This window comes from Anomaloglossus baeobatrachus, chromosome 1, assembly GCF_048569485.1.
Source record: "Anomaloglossus baeobatrachus isolate aAnoBae1 chromosome 1, aAnoBae1.hap1, whole genome shotgun sequence".
NCBI lineage: Eukaryota > Metazoa > Chordata > Amphibia > Anura > Aromobatidae > Anomaloglossus > Anomaloglossus baeobatrachus.
In genome coordinates, this window is record NC_134353.1 from 20,909,140 (window position 1) to 20,930,929 (window position 21,790).

General features: G+C 43.4%; 1 pseudogene; it reads right to left on the reverse strand.

Moving 5' to 3' along the window:
• LOC142302157 (vomeronasal type-2 receptor 26-like) overlaps positions 1–21,790 on the reverse strand; it is a 46,729-nt pseudogene that overhangs the window by 12,696 nt on the left and 12,243 nt on the right.

Genomic DNA, 21,790 nt, shown 5'->3' on the forward strand with positions numbered 1-21,790 from the left:
GGGGGATGTGTCCTGGAACTCGGTAATGGATTGAGCAGAGGGGACCCATCGGGAGTAGAGAGATATCAGGTACTCACACAGTCCAAAGTCACTGACGCTGACAGGTAAACCAAACTCTTGTATGTTCTGTCTCTGTTGGTCGAGCCCACTGGGTCCGTGCCCCTTTGGTGTTGCTGGTTGGCCTGAAGCCTTGTTCCTTGGCACAGTGTGTCTTCTAGATGGATCCTTTTTGCCTACAACTACTCAGATCCCGCTCACCTGCATGGCTAGCAGGGTGAGCTTGCTCTCAGGGTTCACGTTTGGGATTTTCTGGACGGTTATGGGAAGTCCTATCCCCCTCATTGCATTAGTACCCCAATTTTGGAGCGGGTGGGAAACGGTTCCTGAAGATTTCGTTTCCCTTTGGGTGAATTACAGGGCTGCGTGAAGCTTCTTACCAGCCTAGGGTCTGCGTACCCCATCATGCCCTGGCCTCTGCCCGGTTGTAGCACACGGCAGCCAGCCTGCCATTACCCCCTGCGACCAGGGTTCCAGCTCCTTCTGGCCAGGCCAACATCTGGCACCTGGGACGGGTACAGGAGCCCAGCTCCACAGCGTGACCTGTCCTGTCACCGCTGCTCACTGCTCATCTACTCAACTCTACTCCTCAACTGACATCTCTGCCCTCCCTCTTCCATCCCTTCATCTGAGTGGCAGTATTCCTTTCATGCTGCCCAATAGGTGGCTGGTGGATGTGGTGCAGAGTGTTCCTCAGGAGTTTTGTTTACCTGTTGGTAGCAACACCAAGTTGACAGGACCTGTAACCAAGGAGGAGCAGGTACTATGCAGAAGGGCAGATTTTACTGCACCCTTGTGATGACCTGATAGGCCAAGGCGTCACATATACACATCTGTTCTGCCTGTATACACTCACACAGGGGTAAAAAGGGAAATAAAGCTTAAACCACTCAAACACCTACAGTTTGCTCATTCTGGTACAGACTAGAATCCAAATCTACACAGACTGGAAAATCCAAAGCTGCAGAAGTATAAAAACACAGTTTAGACATCACTATTTGATAGGCCTTCAGTTAATGTTTGTTCCTCCTAAGGAAACAGAAGAGCAATGACAACAACAGCTAACCAAAGTAACGTAAGAGAAAAGTAGTATACAAAAATGCAAATTGAGTAAATATATGAGAACAATTAGACAAAGGAGAAAACAAGGGAAACCTAATACCAACCTAATAGAAAACAGAAGGAAATTAAACAACGCAGGCTAACAACCAACAAGTCTCTTTCAAACTACAGGCAAAATCCCAGAAGCACAACTGGTTCTCCTTACACTCAATCCACATAGAAATATTGCCAGCGCTGAATGCTGGAAACAGGAAAGTATTTAAAGCCCCACCCAGCATGTGATTGGTAAGACCAAATGAGCAAGTCATAACACTTATGACCGCAAACTAAAGGAATAGAAACAAATGTAGAAGTAATAGTCCTTCAGCATTTAGACAAGGAGAGACCAAGTTTGGCTCAACAGACACAGAAAAAGACTTTAGAGAAAAAGGTCACCAGATCAAATCCTGAGACATGACAACATCATATAGGAGAGAGTGAGACAGCTATATATACAATCATCACAAAAAAGACATTGCAACTGTTGTATAAAACATCATATAGGTGACTGTTATGTACATCATATAGGAGACAGATACTTTGGGATATACATAGGAGAGTGCTACTGCGATATGTACATCATACAGGAGGCAAAAAGTGAAAAAGTGCAATATACAGTCCCTGACAGAAGTTCTGTCACTTATCCATGTTTTGTAAATAAAAGCTTATAACCTGACTTTAAATTAATCCATTGATTTTATAAATTACTCTTTTGAAAGCTGAAACCCTCCCACATTTGGTTTAGGTTATGAAAATAAAGTTGCTGCAAAGCTGAAATATTGATCATTTAATGAACACAGAAAGGTCAGATTTTGGCAAGACAAACGTTTTGTCGCCCACAGAAAGTAATGTGAAATTCAAACAAATAATTAACTTCTAATACAAAGATATGTTGCATAACATTGGTGAATGAAGTTGTGGTGCTATTAGAGCCATATTTAATATTTTAATATTTTGTGTGACTTCCATGAGCTTGAAGGACTGCATCCATGCTGATCAACAAAGATTCATACAATTTATTGATGAAGTCATCAGGAATAGCAAAGAATGCAGTCTTACATGCCTCCCAGAGGTCATCTAGATTCTTTGGTTTTGTCTTCCAAGCTCCTCTTTCTTCCTATCCCAAACATGCTCAATGATGTTCATGTCTGGTGACTGGGCTGGCCAGTACTTGAGCACCTTGATCTTCTTTGCCAGGAGGACCTTTGTTGTAGAGATGGATGTATGAGATGGAGCACCCTCCTGCTGCAGAATTTGACCCCTTTTATGATTGGGAATGTAAGAGGCAGCTAATACCTCTTGATATTTTAGGCTATTGATATTGCTTTCCACCTTGCAAATGTTTTGCACACCCTCATACTGAATGTAATCCCAAACCATGATCTTTCCACCACCAAACTTAATTGTTTTCTGGGTGTATTTTGGATCCATATGGGCTCCAGTAGGTCTCCTGCAGTATTTGCGGCGGCTGTGGTGTAATTCAACTGAAAATTCATCAGAGAAATCCACCTTTTGACACTTTTCCAGCGTTCATCTGTTTAGCAGGCTGTGGGATTTTTAATTGCCTTTTGTTTAGTGCTGGCTTCTGAGCACTGATTCGACTATGGAAGCTATTTCGAGTCAGAATCCTACAAACTGTTCTAGTTGACACAGGGACTTGAGGTGACTAGGCCTGTTGGAGCTCTGCTGCAAAAGAGGGGCTGGCTTTGGATTTTCTAACCAACAAATGTTCCTCCTGAGCAGTTGTTTTGCGGGGTCTGTTGGACCTGGGCTTGTCAAAAACATCTCCAGTCTCTTCAAATCTTTTTTTTAGTTTTTTGTACTTGACCCTGAGACACATTAAAGGTGCCAGCCACCTCTGCAGTGGATCTGGTCTTAAGCCTCTTGATAATCAAGGCTTTGGTCCCAGGGTGGATTTTTGGCATGTTGTCAGAGGTCAAGTTGCAATTCAAGTGAAGGTCTGGGGTGTTGGGTCTCTTTTTATACACACACACACACACACACACACACACACATACACACACACTAATTACCGATCATTTACTGAGCACAGGTGAGGATGTAAACTAGGATTGGGTGCATTATATGACAAGTCGACAAAACTTTTGTCTTGCCAAAATTTGACCTTTCTGTGTTCATTAAATAATCAATATTTCAGGTTTGCAGCAAATTTATTTTCATAACCTAAACCAAATTTGGGAGGGTTTCAGCTTTCAAAAGAGTAATTTATAAAACCAATGGATGAATTTAAAGTCAGGTTATAAGCTTTTATTTACATAACATAGATAAGTAACAGAACGTCTGTCAGGGAGTGTATATGTGATGCCCTGTCAAAACCAGGTAGTCACAGATGACTATACCCCCCACCAAGGGTACAGGAATCGCCTCCTCCTTGTCCTTGGGAATTAACACCACATCTCACACACAGGAACACCATCCACAAATCCTAGTCACCCCCCTTGATAGCCAGGATACACCAGCGGGTGGGACCATGTGGATGGGAACGCCCACCTAGGGGTCTTGAGGTGACAAGGGGTGGGAACCAGTTAGTTGAAGTTGAAGTTGAATTTGTACTTAGAAGTTGGAGGAGAGTTGGAGTCTGACAGTGGAGCTGAAGAGCAGTGTGGTCAGGGTTGGAGCCCTTGGACCATGGGAGAACCGACTAGGTGGCAGATGGCAGTGTAGGGCCACATGTGACGGAGATCCGAGCATTGTGGAGAGCGAGGGTGGTTTGCCGTAGTTATTAAAAAGTGGGTCATGGTTGATGAAATACCATGCCTCGCCACCCACCGTCACCTTCATGAAAAGAAGTGAGGTAGCGGTTCCCGGCTACCTTTCTTTACAGCTGTTTAATGTTTACCCCGGTTTATAGTTAAAAATGGACCATGGTTTCAGGACTGGCGAAACCACCCCAAAAACTTTCTTGGGTCTTGTAAATAATCCACATCTACCTTCTCGTTGCCCACCGCCAGGAGGCGGCACCCACTAGGAGGACGGTTGGGGGAAGGGCCTGCGGTGGAGTCGGCCGAGGCCCAGCCACCACGGAAACCGGTGACTACCCTCCAGGCCAAAGTGTTCTGGTCCATGGGACTCTTTGGGGTGATACTGGGTGCAAAACCTTTGCCCGGACGTTAACTGGACACCTACAGGAACCCGGGGATGGTATGACACTTGTGACTAGCAGTGGCACCGAGGGTGGTTATAGGTGTTTTGGGTGGCGGGACAAAAGGGAAAAGATAGATGCCAACAGTTCCGTAACGTTTAAGCTTTGTGCCTCCCATAAAGTGAAGAAATGTTCAAACGTTTTTAATGTTGAAATGTTATTTATGTTTTACCTTTTTCAGAAGCAGAAAAAAAAACCAAAACACCGGTGCTGGAAAGCCTGCGGACGGGCTGTGTTTTACCAAGGGGGAGTGTGATGCCGTGGCAAAACCAGGTAGTCACAGATGACTGTACACCCAACCAAGGGTACAGGAATCGCCTCCTCCCTGGGAATTAACACCACATCTCACACACAGGAACACCAGCCACAAATCCTAGTCGCCCCCCCCATGATAGCCAGGAAACACCAGTGGGCGGGACCAGGCAGGTGGGAATGCCCACCTAGGGGTTTTGAGGTGACAAGGGGTTTAAACTAGTTAGTTTAAGTGGAAGTTGAAGTTCTAGTTAGAAGATGGAGGAGAGTTGGAGATGAAGTCTGACAGTGGAGCTGAAGTGCAGTGTGGTCAGTGTTGGAACCCTTGGACCACAGGAGAACCGACTAGGTGTCAGATGGCAGTGTAGGGCCACAAGCGATGGAGATCCGGTCGTGGGAGACCTGAAGTGGACCAGGGCAGGATTGTAGCCCGCCGGTACCGACAACGGGAATCCGGTCTGGAGGCCGTGCACAGGCTGGGTACCTGGACCCTAGGACGAGGCAAGCTTCAAACCCCCTGTTAATTGACCAGCGGGTCAAGGTACCAGGCCCTGTTCCCAAAGAGAGAAGCCCAGATAGAGCAAACCGGCAGCCCAACGCGGGGAATAGGGTGTCCGCCAAGAACCCATTAAAATCCCATGGGTCAGAGTTTGTGGGCAACAGCTCCTTCTGCGTACCAAGCTGCAAGGAAGCGGATTTCTCCCATTTCAATCAACACACAGCAAGACACAAGTGCAGGAGAAAGGGTCTCTACTTTGCTAACCCGTGTGCGGGACCAGCACACCACTCCAATGGCAACCGGCATCCGGCCTTGGTTTACAGTACAGACTCTGTGTGGATTATTCCCAACTGTGAGTACACCGGTGTCACCCAGTGCAACCTGCCGATGGTGTCCAAGCACTGCTCCCCACCTACACCTGGGCCCCGGGACTACACCTCCCCTACCCGTGGAGGGGATACCACCTTGCTGCCCAACACCATCGGTCCTGGACACTGGCCCCAAGAGGCAGCGGCGGTGCCACTATCTCATCACTGCAACCCACTGGTGGCATCACAGACAAAAGATTAACTCCCCTGTAAATAATCCCCTATTTCACTGTAATGAGGGCGGGCGGTTGCACAAGCCCTGGGTCCGGTCACCACTCGAGCCCCAGACACGATCCCGGATCCGAGTGCCCATGAGCAGCCCCTTTGCCGCAGCGGAAGCGGCACCCGTCCGTGACATATACATCATATAGGAGTCTGTGAATGCAGTATATACATCAGATAGTGTGTTGTAACTTCAGCAAATGCTAATAATAGTTTTATATGGCCAGTGTTCATACAGATGATAGGCAGCAGAAGGTCCAGAGCTGGGCATGCAGAGCAGCAGATGTCTGCTCTGGGGACAGAGATTTGTGCAAACTCGACCCATGGTGAAATTTCCTGATATGGGTAGCTTCAGACTTGCTATCCTCTCTGCAGGCAACACGAGCGATTGCAAGCACCAATGCATGCATGCTTCCTGCAAGCAGAAGTCTTAAAAGATCGCTGGTAAAGGTTTAAAAGGAACCTTTCACCAGATTTGGTGACTATAAGCTGCGGCCACCACCACTGAGCTGTTATATACAGCATTCCAGAGTGCTGTATATAAGAGCCCAGGCTGTGCTGTATAAGGTAATAAACCCTTTTATAATACTCACCTAGGAGCAGACCAGTCTTATGGGTGTTGCTGCTCTCCGGTCTGGTTCCTTCTCTCTCTGGTCCAGCGCCTCCTTTCTGTGGCGATCGTCGTCCTCCATCTTCTGAGGTCCGTGTGCATGATGAGTCGTACGACCTGCACACTAGCCGGCATTGAGGCACTGCACAGGAGTATTTCTTTGATCTGCTCTACTCAGGGTAGATCAAAGTATTGTGGTGTGCATGCATGGGCGCTCTTTAACCTTTCTTCACACCTGAGCATTACAGTACTTTGTACTGCCCTCATCAGGGCAGATCAAAGTGTGCCTGTACAGGACCGCAATGGTGGGCTGGGCTGAAAAGAAGGAGGACGGAAATCGCAGCAGAGTGGAAGCGCAGGACCGGAGAGCAGCAACGTTCATTAGACTGGACCGCCCCCTAGGTGAGTGTAACAAAAGTGTATTTTATGTTACACAGCATGGTCTAGGCCCTTATATACAGTATTCTGGAGAGCTGTCTGTAAGAGCTCAGTGGTGATGGTGTACCGCCCCGCGGCCTCGGCTGCGACCACCGAGCCGCTTGGGTCCGGGCTCGTGTGTATCGCTGGCTCGAGCACCTCCGGACCTGGGGTCACGTCGCTCTGGAAGGGGTGTAGTGGCGGTGCACGCAGGGGTTGTGGGGTGGTTGTGTTGTACAGTTCGTGACGCCACCCACGGGTTGTGGTGATGATGGACACCACCGCTGCGGTGAAAGTACGGGGGCTCGTCCGGGATCGGTGTAGTGGCTCAGCTTGGTGTTAACTTCTCCGTGGGTAGGGCGGTGTGTTCCGGGACCCGGTAGTGAGGTTGCAGGGCGCGGGATTGCGGTGCGGTGCCCGAGGGCACTGGTGTACTCAAGATTAAATCACACAGAGTCACTGGTAAACCAAACGGGGTGACGAACGAGGCCCGCAGCCGGCTGCAGTTTCTTCAGATCGGTTGGTAATGTCCGCCTTTCCCCTACGCCTGTATGTGATATTGGCTTCTGTGCCTGGACACTGGTAGCCCGCTCCCCGGCGTATATGTGTCGGAGGAGCCCATTTGCCCGCAGATGCTGGTCCCTTGGATCTCTGGCCTCTGGCGGTGGCTCCTATCTGGACGAGTTGGGCTGTTGCCTTCAATCGGGACTTAGGTGGGAATGAACTCCTGAGGTCCAGACCGCAATCAGTTAATTTGACTATGGTGGTGGCTTATAGCCTAGTTCGGGGTCTGAGTACCCTGCCTGGTGCTCCGGTATCCAGTTAGCTCCCCGGTTCGATTCCAGCGGGCCACTACCCTGTCCCGGTCCCTTAAGGTTCCACCAGTCATATTCCTGGTCTCCTGCAGGCGGCCACTAAGCTAAAGCCAGTGCTATACTGGCATTATCAGGCTGATTCTATACATACCTGTAGTGGTCAGCTCGGATGTTTAAGTTTTGAAATCTAAAAAGTAAAGTTAGCTGCTTGTCAAGTAGCAGTTGCACTGGAGCAGATAATATATTCATAGTTATCCCCTCCCCCTGTTAGAATTAGCATAAGCATTATACAAATGATTCACTTTGTTGCAAGACCTGTGGTGAGGTCAAACCCACGTGACCTGGTATCTAGATTTGTTGGCTGAGGCCCCACCCCTTCTGGTCACATGGGTATGACCTCACACAGGTCCTCCAACAAACGAAGTAAATCATTTGTATAATAGTTATGCTAATTCTAACAGGGGGAGGGGATAACTATGAATATATGATCTGCTCCAGTGCAACTGTCACTCAACAAGCTGCTAATTTTATAAACTTCACTTTTTTGGATTTGAAAACCTAAACATCCGAGCTGACCACTACAGGTATGTATAGAATCAGCCTGATAGTGCCAGTATAGCACTGTATGTATAGAATCAGCCTGATAGTGCCAGTATAGCACTGTATGTATAGAATCAGCCTGATAGCGGCAGCATAGCACTGTATGTATAGAATCAGCCTGATAGTACCAGTATAGCACTGTATGTAAAAACTCAGCCTGATAGTGCCAGTATAGCACTGTATGTATAGAATCAGCCTGATAGTGCCAGTATAGCACTGTATGTATAGAATCAGCCTGATAGTGCCAGTATAGCACTGTATGTATAGAATCAGCCTGATAGTGCCAGTATAGCACTGTATGTATAGAATCAGCCTGATAGTGCCAGTATAGCACTGTATGTATAGAATCAGCCTGATAGTGCCAGTATAGCACTGTATGTATAGAATCAGCGTGATAGTGCCAGTATAGCACTGTATGTATAGACTCATCCTGATAGCGCCAGTATAGCACTGTATGTATAGAATCAGCCTGATAGTGCCAGTATAGCACTGTATGTATAGAATCAGCCTGATAGTGCCAGTATAGCACTGTATGTATAGAATCAGCCTGATAGCGGCAGCATAGCACTGTATGTATAGAATCAGCCTGATAGTGCCAGTATAGCACTGTATGTATAGAATCAGCCTGATAGTGCCAGTATAGCACTGTATGTATAGAATCAGCCTGATAGTGCCAGTATAGCACTGTATGTATAGAATCAGCCTGATAGTGCCAGTATAGCACTGTATGTATAGAATCAGCCTTATAGTGCTAGTATAGCACTGTATGTATAGAATCAGCCTGATAGTGCCAGTATAGCACTGTATGTATAGAATCAGCCTTATAGTGCTAGTATAGCACTGGCTTTAGCTTATATACGAAAATCCCGGTGATTGGAGAGCTTTTATCATTGCTCGATGATTTTCCTCTTATGAGTGAACATTGCATGCACACTTTTATACCTTCCATATTGTGAACGGCTTGATGCTTTTACAAGACAACTATACAGTGAAATCCTGCAAGAGAAATTAGCCTATCCCGTTATCGCCCATGTTATAGGTTTCCTACTTTCTGAGCAGTTGCAGGATTGTCTAGTGTTTAATATCCAGAATATTTACCTGTGATATTTGAGACTTCTCCCTCAGAACATGGCAGACAGTCATAGCAGCAACGGTGAAACCCTCCATTAGGAGCTTTCCTGTATCCCGGAGGACACGGCTCATTACAAAGAGACCGCGGCATCTGGTGCATTAAGTGAAATACAATCAGTGGAAATAATATGATCATTGCATAAAAGAGGACAAGGAACATGAAGGTTGGCAATCACTGTTATTAAAGCTACCATTCATCTGGGACTGAAAAGACTGGTGACCCAATTCTCCTGAGCACAATATGGCTGCTTCGGATATACAGGGAGAAGTGCTAAATCTAAACATCCCTATCCCGCAGCACAGGAACCTGCTCAGAATTAAAGTCCGATGGCAGCAAAGGTGTTATCTGCAAATTAAATGTTCCTTACCATGCCTTGAGGTCTCTGCAGATAACAGTGCATAATGGAGAAAAAATGTAAATAATAAATTACACACCCAACCACTCACCTGTCCTACAACTCCCACAGCCTGAAGTCCAGGTAATGGCACATTTAGTTACCCTTTCTCTGCCACAGACATTCTCCTCCACCTTCTTTACTCCAGATCCTGACTTCTGAGGTCACTGGGTATTGGACATCACTGCACGTACGCATCTGACATCACTGCGCATACGCATCTGACATCACTGCACATACGCATCTGACATCACTGCGCATACGCATCTGACATCACGGCGGATATGCATCTGACATCACCGCGCTTACGCAATGTGCCTTCATATGGAACAAATGTCAGGGTCTGGAGTGTGAATGGTAGAAGGAAATGAACGTGAGGAGGAAAAGAGAAAAGCAAAGGAGCTAGGAATATACTGGAAAGCAAAGGATACAACTAGCAGTACTATAATTACTCTTGTATCCATATACCTGGTCCATTCGGCACAATGTAAACCATCATTTTGCTAGTTTGGAGATCACAGATTTTTGTAAAATTCAATTAGAATTCAACTCTACTTGTATAAATTTGCTTTTCTTTATTGAATTGGAAAGACTAATGTATAGTCACTGTTTATCCTTAGATGAAAGGTCACTTAAACTCAAAACATATTGGGCGCCCAGAGTCAGGTGTTCATGGAAAAGACATAACAAGAAGCAGATCTAAACTAGGTCAGATACCCAAGAATGGGATCTTGTGAGATTTCTAGGTATGTGATGAGAAAGTAAAAGTGATTTGAACTTTTCAACTTAGCCAACATCCAGGCAGTTTGGTAGAAGGGAACTGTGTATTTCCTCTGCTCTATTGCGCCACTACCAGTGCTGGTGATGACTGTGGCTATGCTGAGGTCAGGTATAATCAGGCAGAAAGACCCCGAGAGGATGGCTCTCAATGCACCTAGGAAATTGGGTCTAGGTAAAGCAATTGTTTGGTTAGGAGTTGTGCACAAGGCCCAGCTCTGGTGAGTCAGGACTGTGTTTAATTAGCAGCCAGCCGGCTTAATATTTATTTGTATCCTCTGTATTTTGATTTGCTTTGTATAGAAACAACTCTGTCACCATCTAGATTTACCATGGAATGCTGTGAAGACATCATCAAGAAGTGGCTTATATTTGGCAGAAGAGGGACATAACCATGGACTGGATGCCCAACAAAAATTGTTGAGAAGAAAATTGGTTCTTGAGGCTACAAAAAGGCCTGCAGTTAGATTGAAGAGGAATTTGTAGAAGTGGAATTTGTGGCACTACTAGTTGTCATGCTTTCAAGCGTGTCAAGCGTGTTCAGGCCAAAAGAAGTCTGACGCACAACAAAAAAACACCAAAACAATACCACGAACAATGGGAAACACCAGGGACACAATAACAATGGTGGGCCCTGGTGCTAGTGAGAGGGTAGATATACACCTCCTCTTTTCACTTGTAGCTGTCCCTACTCTCCTACTCAGCCCCTCTACAGTCTCCACAACTTTTGTCGAGCAGCAACCTGAGACCCTGGGATTCTATATAGATGCATTGACTAGAGAGAGGCAGGTGAGGTTCACTAAACCCACCTCTGCACTAATTAGACAAGAGGGTAGGGGAGACAAACATAGGAAAAACTGCAACACAAAATTATAAGGTATAAATTCTGTAACGCTCCAACTCAGCTCCTTCCACCAAGGGGGCCAGTATACAAATGGATTTGTATCTGCAGGAAGGATTGCTCGGTAACACCTCTCTTTGAACCTGAAGGGGGTGACTACAAAACTACTGCAGTTAAGCACTCAGCTAGGAATTACTGGAAAAGCTGCTAACAGCAAACCTGGCATTAACCGTTTCAGTGCAAAAAGAAACAAAGCAACATTTAAATGTAGATAGCCAGATGGAGATGAGAGGCTACAGTCTGAAAGCTGTCAATAGTCTCCAAAAGCAGGGAGACGACTGTGAACATACCCCCCTTTAATGAGAAGAGAAGCCTCTGGACTTTCAAGACTGGCAAAATATTGTTCTCCTCAATTGTGAACAGGTCCCTCCAGTTGCCAGTAGGAGACAACACACATTTCCAGAGCAAGGACCTTTAGACTAAGTCATGGGTGTTAAGTGCTGGGGCTAGCTCCAGCCGTATGACTTTAGGATTAGGACTGTTAGTTATCCTAAAGGGACAGACAAACCTTGAGCCTAGAGCCCCAGACATAAACTTCCATCTGGTGTTCTTACTGGACACCCTTACAAAGTCATTCTTACAGAGGTCTGGACCTGGACATTTATCTTCATTCATGCTCTGGGTAGAAGAGAAAAAACTCCTGGCAGACCCAACAGAAAAGTTTCTCTGTTCATCCAACAACTTATGCTCCGGTACCGCACATTTAGTGGGAAGGACTCCCTCCCCGGATCACTTTCACCAGGCTTCAGTGAGACCTACTCTTCCCCTTAGGTGGGGGTAGCACACCCTTACTTTCTTTTGACACCTTGGTGATCACTACTGGTGGACAAGGGGGTATGTTTATAATGAGTACCGCAAAAATGTAGCACACAGGCACTTAGTTTCACAGAAACAGCCACAACTGACAATTTCCCCTGAATGCCAGTAAATCACACGGTTATGCCTCTTCATTCAGCAAAGGCCCAACATGATGGGAGTGGGCAGAGCCTCCGAAACATAACAAGCCAGATGCTCATTATGTACATAGACCACTCACAGGTTGATATTAGGCACGGTATGAGTGAACTACTGTATATAGGAATAGATCACTTGTGTGTAATGACTCGATATAATATATAGGAATAGATCACTTGTGTGTAATGACTATAAAATATATAGGAATAGATCGTTCTGTGTGTAATGACTCTATATAATATACAGGAATAGATCCCTCTGTGTGTAATGACTCTATATAATATATAGGAATAGATCCCTCTGTGTGTAATGACTCTATATAATATATAGGAATAGATCCCTGTGTGTAATACCTCTATATAATATAAAGGAATAGATCCCTCTGTGTGTAATGACTCTTTATAATATATAGGAATAGATCGTTCTGTGTGTAATGAGTCTATATAATATATAGGAATAGATCACTCGTGTGTAATGTCTCTATATAATATATAGGTATAGATCCCTGTGTGTAATAACTCTATATAATATATAGGAATAGATCCCTCTGTGTGTAATGACTCTATATAATATATAGGAATAGATCCCTCTGTGTGTAATGACTCTATATAATATATAGGAATAGATCCCTCTGTGTGTAATGACTATATAATATATAGGTATAGATCCCTCTGTGTGTAATGACTCTACATAATATATAGGAATAGATTCCTCTGTGTAATGACTATATAATATATAGGAATAGATCGTTCTGTGTGTAATGACTCTATATAATATATTGGAATAGATCACTCGTGTGTAATGACTCTATATAATATATAGGAATAGATCGTTCTGTGTGTAATGACTATATAATATATAGGAATAGATCACTCGTGTGTAATGACTCTATATAATATATAGGAATAGATCACTCATGTGTAATGACTCTATATAATATATAGGAATAGATCCCTCTGTGTGTAATGACTCTATATAATATATAGGAATAGATCCCTCTCTGTGTAATAACTCTCTTATTGAGGTGCACTTGTATATATATGAAAAATAAATGAAGGCGACAATGAAAAATCATGTAAATATAAAGACAGAAGGAAGGAAGGAAGGAAGGAAGGAAAGAAAGAGAAAAAGAAAGAAAAATGAAGAATAATAGAGGTCTGTGTGAAATTTCAGTGAGCCACATGAATTGTAGAAGAAAATGTAAATGGTTTCAAATGAGATGTATTTTATGGACATCTGGAAATAATTATATTTCTTCAATCAAAATAACAAATATATACAGTATTTATTTATTTAAATATTATATAAGTAAACTGAAGATAATATAATATGAATATAAAAGTAGGTTTCATACAATGTGAATGTATAAATGTATCATATTAAATATGAAGTGGTGAAGAATAGTGAGACTGAGATTGTTGGAACTAATGCGGGCTTTACACGGTACGATATATCGTGCGATTTCACGAGCGATCGTACCCGCCCCCGTCGTTTGTGCGTCATGGGCAAATTGCTGCCCGTGTCGCACAAAGTCGTTAAACACCCGTCACACGTACTTACCTGCTGAGCGACCTCGCTGTGGGCGGCAAACATAATCTTCCTGAAGGGGGAGGGACGTTCGGCGTCACAGCGACGTCACCCCCCTGGCCAATAGAAGAGGAGGGGCGGAGATGAGTCGGACGTAAACATCCCGCCCACCTCCTTCCTTCCGCATAGCCTGCGGGTGCCGCGGGAGACAGGTAAACTGTGTTCATCGTTCCCGGGGTGTCACACAGTGAGATGTGTGCTACTCCGGGTACGATAAACAACCTGCGCAAAGTAAAACACACGATTTTTTAAAAATATACGACGAGTACATGATACACAATTTCTCACCGAATTGCTATTGCTCATAGGTGTCACTCGGGACGACGTCGCACACGAAGCCGGATGTGCGTCTCGAAAATCATGACCCCAACGATTTATCACACGATAGATCATCTTGTGTAAAGCCCGCATAAAGCTCAGAGTTGTCCAGCTCCTTTCACACGGTGTTTGTACCATGTGGTGGCCATTGCAGCTTCATACTGTCTGATCAGAATGGTAAACCAAGAATCTCATGTTCAGAAGTATAGATTTTTGCCTAGTGGCTTAGGTCAAAGTAAGAGTTTTGGATGTATGTTTCATGTGTTTGTCTACAGCTATGTCATAATGCTCAGAATTCATAGAAGGAGCCCAGGACCAATGGCAGGATGTGAAGAGTGTTTGTGTGAAAAAATGGGCCAAAATCCACCTAAGCAATGCAGATGACTAGTGTCTCCATACAGAAGGCATCTGAAACTTCATCACCAACAAAGGCTTTTATGCAAAGTATTAAATATGTTTCAGTAACATGTTCAACTCAACACTTTTCCCTGTGTCATATCTCATTATTGCACATAATTTAATTTATGGACATCTATGATTTTATTTTTTTTGCCTGTGTGGATTGGTTGGGTTGTTACCAGCATCTAGTGAAAAATTAATGTCAATATCATCTTTAGAAACATATTTACCGTATATGTTCGAGTATAAGCTTACATGAAAATAAGCCCAGGCAGCTAATTTTAAAACAAAAAAACCTGGGAAAACTTATTGACCTAAGTATAAGCCTAGGGTGGAAAATGCAGCAATTACTGGTAAATTTCAAAAATAAAAATAGATACCAATAAAATGTAATGTGCCCCATCCTTGTGCCCTGTAGTAATGTGCCCCATCCCTGTTTCCTGTAGTAATGCGCCCATCCTTGTGCCCTGTAGTAATGTGCCTCATCCCTGTTTCCTGTAGTAATGCGCCCATCCTTGTACCCTGTAGTAATGTGCCCCATCCCTGTTTCCTGTAGTAATTTGCCCATCCTTGTGCCTTATCCTTGTGCCCTGTAGTTATGTGCTCATCTTTTAGTAATGTCCTCATACTGGTCCCCTTCTTGTTCCCTATTATGCCGTTGTTCACACAGACAAAAAAAATTCTTCTCACCTGTCCTCCGTTCGATCGGTGTCCTCTAACCTGCTTCTTTCATTCTGCAGGCATTTAGACCCCTATATGATTTCAATTGGCTTATACACGAGTATATACACTACTTAGAATATTGGTAACCTGTTCAATACTTATTTCACCCATTGTATAGTCCGCTGATCTATTGATGGTCCTCTTTCTTACCTCTATAATCTATGATCTGTCCAGAACTTCAAAAATTCACACAAATCTGTAGTTATAAATCTGGATTGTCAACTCGATGACTAATGTCAGACATTACAGGCAGACCGGCCCCTTCAATCATGGCCGGAGATACACATGACTGCAGAGTGGGCTACATGTACTTATCTAACTGATTGAATATCAGCCATCTGTAACATTACCCACAGTATATTCATGTATAAAGCATATAAAAAGAATCGCGTTAAACAGAAAATCTTTGGTCCATTATAGACTAGCAGAATTTTTTTTTTTTAAATTGCAACATTTCGGCTAGACATACAAGTAGATTTGTAGTGAGATACGTAATTCACGGTGACACATAACAACATTGTAAGTTAATTTCTTATGGTGTCACATTGAGATCTGGGACACACTGTGGGAGAGACACAAAGTCACATATGTTTCCAAATGTGTTTTCTGTTGCTGGTCACAAGTCACATATGGCAACTTGCCAAAAACTTCAATGCAGCTTGCACTGGATATTCCATTTCCAATTGAATCCTGTGCGTTGCTTTCAATGTTTCATGAATGCCCCATCCGAGCACCTGCGATACTCGGCCGAGCACTCCAAATCTCGATCAAGTATTGAGCAGTGGCAAGCAAGCCCGCTCAACATTAGTTAAGAGCAGTTGGATGCTCAGATGGGCATGAATTGAGTTCTGAGTGAAATGGAAGTCAATGGGGGACTCAAGCATTTTTCCGTAAAATCTTCCAAATATTCAAGTGCCCCATTGACTTCTGTTATCCTCATGTGCTCAAGTTGTGCCCATCCAAGCATCCAACTGTTTGTTATGAGTACAAAGCACCTGAGCATGGTAAGGCTCACTCATCACTAATGTTCAATTTTCTCATTCTGATTGCCGATTACACATGACTCACTTGCTATAGACTTCAATACAAGTCACCTTAGACTCTCTTTTTCATCTCAGCACTGCTCATTTATATAATCAACCACACATTGACAGCACACCAACCAATGCGCAAATTAATATGAAATTCACATGCCACAAAAGGTGAATTTTCTTTTTGGAAAAACTGTAACGTCTGTCTTAATCTTTCAAACTAGTCAAAGACTAGTTTTCGAAGTTGACTATGGCTTGTGCACTTTTCCATGATGCAGACAAGAACATGTATGGACCTTTAAACAGTCATAGTCATGTCTACAATTTGCAGATGAGACTGTGAATTAGCATGGTCATCCAAAAGTAGCCTTTAGCTTTCTCTTACAAGTACAAAGATATTTCAGATGACATTATTTGTTCTTGGCCTAAAACATTTAATCACGATCTGACACATTTGAGATACTGAATTACTGGGCCCAAGGCCACTTTCATTAAGGTCAATATTTGTTAATTTTTAGATCAGTATATTTATGCCGAAAGTAGGAGCCGGTACAAAATATGGAAGTGTTATGCCAGTATACACTCATACACCGGTACAAGGAGAAATAAAGCATAAACCACAAACCACACTTGCACCCTGCTGGTTCCTGTACAGACTATAATCACAACCTGCCCAGTGCCCAAATGGTTAACTGAATGTACTGGCATATCCCCACCCACACAACTAGAAATACAGAATCCAGACCTCACTTCCCCATAAGCCATCAGATTGTTTCTAGTTCCTCCTAAAAGACCTGATTAGAGATAGCAACAACAACTAACCAAACTAAGGTAAGACAGAAGTGTTAGACAAAACACAAAGTGAGTAAATATATAACAAGAGGACAAAGGAGAAATAACAAATGCCAGCAATCTTTTACCAAACTAATAGAAAACAGAAGGAAGGTGACGGAAAGAACAATGAGAAAGCACAGGAAAAAACAAAATGGTCAAACAGCAGGCAATATACCAAGCCGGAAAACTTGATCTCTTTAGTAGCAGTCCACACAGAAATATAGCCAGCACGTAATCTTGGAAACAGGAAAGTATATAAAGTCCCACCCGGAATGTGAATGGAAAGACCAAATGAGAAAATCATGACACCTATGACTGCAAACCAAAGGAATAGAAGCAAATGTAAAAGTTATAGACATTGAGCACAGGAAAAAGGACAGTTCAAGCCATAGCTCAACAGAAAAGACAACTGACTCTGAAGCAGAAGTCATCAGATCAATACTTGAGGCATGACAAGAAGTAGAGCAATTTGTCCCAATTTACACTTTCTTTAGGCTTACATCCTCATTTTGGCTTACAAACAGAGATGAGATGACCTAAAGAAATTCAGTTTGGTGGGGTCAGCCGAACTTTAAATTAAATTTGGTTTGAGACCCGAACTTGACCTGAACCTCAATGGAAGTCACTAATTGGGCAATTGGGGTCTCCACCCACATGCAAACGGCCAAAAACAGATCATTTCCAGGGTCCGGATTTTTCCATTTTATTAAGTGCACATTACATCTGATCATACTGTTACCCCCAGTGCAAGCCGTTAACCCTAGAACGCGCAAGCATAACAATCTACCATAGAAAACAAATGACTTAGCAGGCCTGCGAGGCCCCAGGTATGCGATCTAGGGTTAAAACACTGCAAGTTGCTCTCACTTGGCTGAGCACTGAGTGCACCTGATCACCCCTGAGCTCACCTCAGTGGTTTGCATAAGTAAAGCACCCAAACTCTGTTTTTTTTTTTTTTATAAAAGTCCAAACCTCGAGTTTGCTCATTTCTCCTTCAAATACTAATGCAAACTACTGATCATGTAAAAGTGTCCTAAAATTGCTATTTACAAACAGACAATATACGTAACTAAATTTTGAGAAATGCTGTACGTAATAGTAACTTATTTTACAGGAAATTAATAAAACATTCTCTTACTTTGCCATTTTTCCATACAATAGTTTTCAGGTCAATAGCAAGCTCTATCTCTTCATGATTAGATCCTGCAAAGGTTTCCAGGTGTGTTATATACATATAATAATCTTCCAGATCTTTTTGGAAGTAAATATTTGCTAAAATCCATGTCGATGTCGCTTCTTCACTCTCGTTTAAGAAATTTGATTTGTTATAATAATCGATATACTTCACATATTTAGACATCTAATGAATGAATATAAAGCAATAAAGTTGTCAGAAGAAGTTACATATATATTCTGGTGAATACATTTAACTCATCACTGTGAAGCAGCTACAGTACAACAGGTGTGTGACATCTGTGAGAGCCCAGAAGGCTCAAAAAAGCTACCTCAGACATGTTGGTATATGCAACACATGAGGACTTCTTTGTCTGTGTGAAGGAGGACTTTATGCTGATCTATCAATAGATGGCGATGTTCTGTAAAGTTTCCTTACACCCTGTATTATAAAAAGGCTCTTGTTCTTTCTGGTTTTGGCTTCTCTTCCTGATGCAGTACTGTATGACTGTACATATTTTTACCTCATGTTCTGAGAAGTAAAAAGCTTGATATCCCATGTAATCTGCTCTGTGAACTTTCTTCTGCAACTGGAAAGCTAGAAGCTGTGCAACAAGACACTTCATCTGACAGATTCCTGAGGAACCCCAACCTTCACCCTTTAATCCCTGTATAGAAAAGTGGTCTTACAATTGAGTTCACTGTATTGCTTCCATGGAAGGGCTGCAATTCAGAATAGCAAAAATAGGAACTAAGAGTCAACACGCAGGGTTAAAGCCAAGAGGTCACATCAGGGACAAAATCATAAAGAAAGAGGTTAAGTCAAATATCAATGTGAGGTCAAAGAATGGGATAATTTAGAACAAATCAACAGGGGCTCATCATAGAATTACAGTATATACCAGAACATCAGAGCTTTTAATGGCTTTTAAAGCCCGTCAGGGTTTGAATTAGCTTATACCCCACCCAGGGCTCCCAGGAAGGAGTGACTAAGACATGGACCAAAGTTAACCTTAGTACTCGCTTGTTAAGCAGCACCAAAAATCATAGGGAAAAAATAGGACAGTTGCTGTTACGTGTTGCAAGCAATTAAGATGGAAACAGAGGAGACACATATAGGCACAGATGCTACAAGGGGAAAAACAACAGTGTTATGGTAGTGCCGAGACGATCAATATCAGTAGGAGTGATAACACTGATATCATTTCCAGAATTCACAAAATTGTAAATGGGGTCTGTCAGCACAAAATGACTGTTCAAAACGGGCACAGCATGTTTTAGGGGAGATATCCAAAACCCTTTCACCACTTGGTGTTTTTCCGTTTTTCATTTTTTTTTTCAATATAGCCATATAAGGGCTTGTTTTTTGCGTGACGAGTTGTACTTTTGAACAACTCCATTCATTCAACCTCATATGCTGCTGGAAAATGTTTTTTTTTTTTTTCATATATTTACCATGTTCTCTATTTGATCAAACTGACCTGGCGATATGGTTCCTTAGGTCAGTACAAGTTCTCAAATACAAAACATGAATAGTTATACTTTTATATAAGTGGTGCAAAAAATTTCTGAAATTTGCAAAAAAAAGAATTGCACTTTTGTCGCCATTTTCCGAGACCCATAGTGTTCTCATATTTCGGGATCTGAGGCTCGGCTTACTTTTTTGTCTTGAGCTGATATTTTTAATTATACCATTTTTGTGACACTGCAATGTTTTCATCTCCTCTTATTGCAGTTTAATGTAATGTTGTGGTGGCCCATAAAAATTATTTTTGGCACTTGTAATTTTTTTCTCACTACGCCGTGTACGGATCAGATTAATTGATTTCATATGACCTCATAGCCAGCAGAACAAGTAATCAGATCAGCTGACTCGTGTTGGCCGATTACATGTTCTGTGTCCCCCTGCATCCATCGCAGCATGTGTGGGCTGGAGTTCAGCTGTGTTCAGATCAGCTGACTTCAGTGCCGGAATTAACTCAGCTGACCTCACAGCCCGCACATGCTGCGATGGATGCAGGGGGACAAAGAACAAGTAATCAGCAGACACTGGAGTCATCTGATTACTTGTTCTGCTGGCTGTGTGGTCTGGAGTAGGGATGAGTGAGCACTAAAATACTCTGGCGCTCGATGGGCAAAGCCCATGTTGATTTTTTTTTTAAAAATTCATTAAAAAAACAAAAACAAAAAAACAGACACATAACCCTAGCGTCAGGGGTAAAAAAAAAATGCATGGGCTCCCGCTGCATTTTCAATTGCTAAGGGTAACCCAAGCAGCTACTGGCAGCAAACCCTCACTGCTTGGTGTTATGTTCACTGGCAATGGAAAATCCAGGGAAGCCCTTTTTAAAAGGTGTTTTGCCCAAAATTTAAAAAAAAAAAAATGACGTGGGCTTCGCCATATTTTTGTATGCTAGTCAGTTACAGCAGGCAGGTACGGGCTGCTCCCAACCCCCAGCGGCCTATTTGTACCCGGCTGGGAACCAGAAATATAGGAAAGCCCTTTTTTTAATTTTTTCAAGAAGTTCATGAAATGATTAAAAAAAAAAAAAAGACGTGGGCTTCACCCAATTTTTGTCTTCATCTAGGTACAACTAGGCAGCTGGGGATTGGAATCCGCAGCGCAGGCTGACCAAAGATTTCTGGGCCCTCCCCGCTGCAAATTGCAGTCTGCAGCTGCCCCAGAAAATGGCACTTTCATAAAAGCTCCATCTTCTGGCGCTGTATCCAACTCTTCCAGTGACCCTGGTGCCAGGTAGCACGCTAAGGTGCTAATACGAGCATTGTTTTACCAGCTGGTATAAAACCCGAGATTCTTAATGTCAGGCCAAGTTTGACCCGGCCATTAAGAATCTCCAAAAAAGGGTTAAAAAAAAAGACACCACACAGAGAAAAAAACAATTAGAAATAAATACACAGACACACTTAGGTACGCCATGTTCATTACTCCCTCTCACACCTCCACGATAGATTGAGAGATTTCTGTACTGACCATGCCAGGAGAGAGAGAGGGAAAAGAGAGAGAGGGAAGAGAGAGAGGGAAGAGAGAGAGGGAGACAGGGAATAGAGAGAGGGAAGAGAGAGGGAAGAGAGAGAGAGGGGAGGGAAAGAGAGGGGAGAGAGAGAGAGAGAGAGGAAGAGAGAGGGAAGAGAGAGAGGGAAGAGAGAGAGAGGGAAAAGAGAGAGAGGGAAGAGAAAGACAGGGGGAGAGAGAGGGAAGAGAGAGGGAAAGGAAAGAGAGAAAGCGGGGAGAGAGAGGGAAGAGAGAGAGGGAAGAGAGAGGGAAAGAGAGATAGGGAAGAGCGAAGAGAGAGGGAAGAGTGAGAGTAAGAGAGAGTGAGAGAGAATGGGAAGAGAGAGAGGGAAGAGACAGAGAAGAGAGAGAGGGAAAAGAGAGAGAGGGAAGAGAAAGAAGAGAGAGGGAAGAGAGAGGGAAAAGAGAGGAAAGAGAGAGAGGGGGAAG